This window comes from Trichechus manatus, unplaced genomic scaffold (genome assembly GCF_000243295.1).
Source record: "Trichechus manatus latirostris isolate Lorelei unplaced genomic scaffold, TriManLat1.0 scaffold00109, whole genome shotgun sequence".
NCBI classification, from domain to species: Eukaryota; Metazoa; Chordata; class Mammalia; order Sirenia; family Trichechidae; genus Trichechus; species Trichechus manatus.
Genome location: NW_004444045.1, coordinates 992,113 through 997,449, shown reverse-complemented (window position 1 = coordinate 997,449; position 5,337 = coordinate 992,113). Strand labels below are relative to the sequence as shown.

Sequence of the window (5,337 nt, the reverse complement as noted above, 5' to 3'; positions counted from 1 at the left end):
GCAGCAATGGCAAATAAATATTCCTGGTAAAAGAAATCATTGACAATTAAGCCAGTCTAAATCTGGGAGGTTTAGGTAGGTTCGAAGTAACAGAGGGTGTGGTAATTGCTATCAGTCTCCTCCATCTGAGGGGAAAGATTGTCATTGTGTGCCTGAGTGCTCCCTAGTTTACTGAAGTCCAAATGCTTAGGCACTGGGACCAGCTTAGGTCCTGCTGGTTGACTCTGGTGAAAATTGGGAGGACAGGCAAGAATGTCTTCTACCAGCAATTGGCATGGAAAAGTTAATTTATTGAATATCCCAAGGGAGGTGCAAATTTTCTGAGATTTGAAAATCTGGAGACAGACTCTGTTTGTCAGCAAGTTTAGATGGGGTCCAAATTTGAGTTTGAACTATTCGTCTGCTTTTCTTTTAGTTTATTGCACACTGGGGTCCCTAAGTGAATTAAAGTTCAGCTACTTTAGACAATTACAGAAACTGTTTTTTTTCTTTTAGGCAGAAAGGCCAGGGAGAAAAGAGGGGATAGGCTGTGTCGTTGATCTCATCTTCTTTTGTACAAAGTCACCCTTCTTCCCTTCTGTCCCCTTGGTTTGATCCACAGCTGCATTGCCTTTACTTTTGAGCTGCTCTGCCACAGCTTCTCGTCTGAAAAAGGTCCTCTGGGAGTTTTCACTCATTAAGAGACGAGCCAAAAGGACGGAAGGAGGTGAGTTTTCCCCACTGGTCAGAACATTAGTCCGGAAGTAAGACTAGTAATAAGAACAGCAACGTTAGTTAAGTGCATATCGTGGGTCAGGCACTTTGCTAAGGAGTTTACATACATCAGTCTCTATTGTCTGTCTGATAGCAACCCTTCCCTTCCTGTCATTGCCGGCAGAATGTGTCACCGTTTCCTGGTAGGTGATTCTGAGAAAGCCCTGATGTGAGTGAGGGACAGGTGTGGAAGACAGACTGGGAAACGTGCTGAATGTTTCATCTCTTCTGAACTCACAGCGTCATACTGAGAGGTTAAGAGTGGCTTGGAAGGAAGGGAACGGGGGAAGAAATACTAAAAGGAGGGGGAGTATTGGTATTGTGTAGAGAGTCAGTGAAAAAGAGGGAAGACCCTTGACGAGATGGATTGACACAGTGGCTGCAATAATAGGCTCAAACATAACAACAATTGTGAGGAAGGTGCAGGACTGGGCTGTGTTTTGTTCTGTTGTACATAAGGTCGCTGTGATTGGAACTGACTCAATGGCGCCTAACAACAGCAATGATATTTTGAGGAGTCTCTGGGTAGTACAAATGATTAAGCACTTGGTTGCTAACTGAAATGCTGGTGGTTCCAATACAGTCAGAAAGACCTGGAGATCTGCTTCCCAAAAGGTCACAAACTTTAAAAAACGCTATGGTGCAGTTCTACTATGAAGTACACAGGAACTACTCGATAGCAGCTGTACTGGTATTTTGTGGGGATGCTGATGGGAGTATAGATGAGGCAATTAATAATGTAGGGGCCGCTGACACAGAATATATCCAATAAACATTTGTATCTAATAAACATCTGTTATAACCATGCATGAATATTTTAAAAATTTAAACTTAAAAATAAAAAAAATTTTCCAGCATAAGGTGATATTCTCCCCACTTGCTACAGAATCAGAGTCACTAGCACCCAAAATTTCAGAACTATATCTTAGAAATAGTTTTTACTGAAGGAATTAATTTTTTTTAATCCTGTTTCAGAGTTATAGTTGTCTCTGTTGAGTACTAAGAGCATCTATTCTATACTGATGTTGCATTTGGCCATTTTTCCCCCCCAGAAAGGACCATAAAATGATTTAAATATCCTAAGTAGTACATCTGGAACACCAGTGGTTCAAACCTACCAGCCGCTCCACGGGAGAAAGACATAGCAGTCTGCTTCTGTAAAGATTACAGCCTTGGAAACGCTATGGGGCAGTTCTACTCTGTCCTATAGGGTCACTACGGGTTGGAATCAATGGCAATGGGTTTGGATAGTTAGAACAGGTTTTTTCTCCATATTCATGGCACATATTATTTCACCAAGGGTTAATTTATTCTACACATCACTTCTTGTTGTTGTTAGGTGCCACTGAGTCACACAGGGTCGGTATGAGTCGAAGATCACTTTGACGATACCTAAAAACAACACCAAACCTTAGTCTCAAGCTGGGAGAGACCCAACCTTAGCTTTTATTAAATATTAGGGGAAGGCCTCACACTAGTGTGTTGCTGAGCTCAGGATGAGCTCTGCATTTTGATTTTCCTTCTATACCAAGCCTGTGAGAAAATAAGTAAGCAGAGAAAAATCTAGTCGAAGGTGGGTGGGGTGGTATGAAAAGATTCTGCCACAGAAGTTAAACGGACCATTGTCCTGATACTAACTACCAACATTTTTTGAGCCCATACTATGTACTGAAGTGGTTTGAAGCACTTTGCATGTTGTAGGTTGGAAACTCAATGAGACAGGTACTACTTTTACTCCTATTTTTCAGGTAGCACAGAGAGTTTAAGAATCATATCCAAGGTCACAGAACTAATAAATGAGAAAGCGAGAATTTGGATCCAGGCAAAATGATTCCAGAAGCCAGAATCTTAATGACTCTGCTATTCTGCCCTGATGATTCAGGGAATTTGCCTGCGTCTGAAATAGATTTACTATAAAAAACAGAGGACAATTTTAGAAATATCTGCCCCATTTGTTCAAAAATATACAAGGACATTTCCTCTGAGAAGCAAGAGTGAGCTCTTATGAAAAAATATGTTAAGAACCTAGGACAAGAAAAGACTTTAATAAAGTTAAATATAACAGCTGAAAGATACCACTGGGTTGGGGGCAGCAAATGGCGAACTTGAAACCATGGAAAACTGAATTCATATACTCATTGCTGTCGAGTTGATTCTGAGTAAAGGATAAATTTGAGAAATGGTTCAAAAATAGCTTGGAAGGGTAATAGATTAAAAATGATAAGCTGAAATTTGGATAACATGCCTTGGAGATCCAAATTCCTTGAATAACAGCTGTTTTTGAAGAGAAAAAACAGCAAAAATACAAACAAAAAACAACCCCCCCAAAACCCAACAACATAATCAAAGAAATAAAGAAGAAAGAAGTCTTTATGTAGAGAAAGTTTTCAGCTTAAAAATGGATCATGTCCAGGCCCATAAAACAAAACGAGACTAAACATTCACACCAGCCCAGGGGCAAGGACAAGAAGACAGATCCGAAAGGGGAGAGTGTTGACACATCGTGGGGATGGCAACCCATGTCACAAAACAACGTGTGTATTAATTGTTTAATGATAAGCTAGTTTACTCTGTAAACCTACATCTAAAGTACAGTTAAAAAAAAAGACTTAATTAAAAAAAATCGATTGTGTCCATTGGTTAGAGGCAAAACTTATGAAAAAAGATTGCATTAATTATCTATTGCTGTGTAACAAATTACCCCCAAATGTAGCAGCTTACAGATGGAAAACATTCATTACCTCCCATGGTGTCTGAGGGTCAGGAACCTGGGAGAGACCTAGCTGGTGGATGCTGGCTCAGGGCATCTCATGAGGTTTCAGCCAAGCTGTCTGCAAGTCAAGTTCTAAACTGGATAATCAAAGCATTCAGCAAGCATACTGGCAAAACTTAAGAGTGAGCATGAAAACGAATGAAATGCACATAGGTAATAAACCTACAGAACAGTGTGAAAAGAACTTTGAAATAATCTACATGGTTAAAAATGGAAAATGATAAAGTTTATATAATGGGAAAATAAGTCATTAAAACAATGCAGAATATGACCTGCTAACTAGAAAATTTAGAAAGTAGAGAAAAAGAAATAGTATATTAGCTGATTTACATTGTTCTAGATGTTTAACAGCTTGGCTGCTAACCAAAAGGTCAACAGTTCGAACCCACCAGCCGCTCCTTGGAAACCCTGTGGGGCAGTTCTACTGTGTGCCATAGGGTCACTCGATGGTAACAGGTGTAGATTTTTTTTATGATTAGCTCATTTACTAATCAGCATTTTTGGATTATAAGTGACATAAACCTAACTAAAATTGATTTGAGCAAAGGAATTTCTTGGTTCACTTGATAGAGAAGTTTCAATGTGGATCTGGCTCTAGAGATGCTTCAGTGTTGTCTTAGGGCTTAGTGTCTCTTTACTTCAATTGTTTTCCTCTGAGTTAACTTCATTTCGAGGTAGCCTCTACTTTTGTGATTCCAAAGATGGCGACTGAAACCTCTAGGTTTGTATGATTTTTGGAACTAGTGATGTCAAAGAAAAGATGGCACAGTTTTGCATATAACTCCACCCAAAGTCATGGGGATGATCCTCATACCAAGAGAAGAGTGGGTTAACTTCTCCAGAACAAGACAGGGTGCCCCACCAAAAAAAAGAGAGAGAGAGAGAGATGAGGGGCAGGCAAATAAAGGGTCGAGTGTTCACTAACAATAACAATGCTAACTTTTATTGAGGGTTTACTACCCGCTAGGCACTCCACTACTTATACATTATTCATTAAAACCCCAAAACAAACTACTGAGGTATTATTAGCCTCATTTTACTTGTAAGAAAACTAAGGCTCAGGGAGGTTAAGTAAATTTTCTGAAGTTTCACAACCAGTAAATTATGGATACTCAAGTCAAGATCAGGTCTCTAACTCCCAGAGTCTGTCTGTGATCTTAAAAAGTAAGAGGTGGGGGAACTCACTCATAGCTCTGCCATCTAAGCATGACCTAACATTTTGGTTTCTCTCTCATAGGCTTCTATAGCTGAACCTTTTATAATTGTAAGCTAGAGTGAGTATACTAGATTGAACTGAACAGTCAAAATGGGATTTTTCTTTAACATAGTTAACAAGATTTTTGTAAATTTACAGGATTTCTTTCCTTATTGTTGCTAAAAAAAACAAAAAACCAAAGCCACTGCTGTCAAGTCGATTCCGACTCATACTGACCCTGTAGGACAGAGTAGAACTGCCCCATAGGGTTTCCCAGGCTGTAATCTTCCCAGAAGCAGACCGCCACATCTTTCTTCTGTGGAGTGGCTCGTGGGTTCCAACTACCATCTTTTTGTTCGCAGCCGAGTGCTTTAACCACTGTGCCACCAGGGCTCCTTTATTGCTGCTAGGGCTCTTTTATTTAAGGTTTTTTTTTGTTTGTTTGCTCTTCTGGAATTTATTTCCTATTTTTATTTTTTTTAAATTGTATTTCAGGTGAAGGCTTATGGAACAAATAGTTTCTCATGAAACAGAAGTACACATGTTGTCTTATGACATTGGTTAACAATCCCACAACGTATCAACCCTCTAACTTCTCAACCTTTTTTTTTTTTTT

At 39.4% G+C, this 5,337-nt stretch overlaps 1 long non-coding RNA gene across 3 annotated transcripts in view; it reads left to right on the top strand.

Annotated features, from left to right (window-relative positions):
• The first annotated feature begins 578 nt into the window (after positions 1 to 578).
• The window catches only part of LOC111821832 (uncharacterized), a 229,232-nt gene continuing 224,473 nt past the window's right edge, over positions 579 to 5,337 (top strand). For all 3 annotated transcript variants that reach the window (XR_002825166.1, XR_002825168.1, XR_002825167.1), the window contains exon 1: positions 579 to 706. This is a non-coding gene — a long non-coding RNA (uncharacterized LOC111821832). The remainder of the gene's footprint in view (positions 707 to 5,337) is intronic.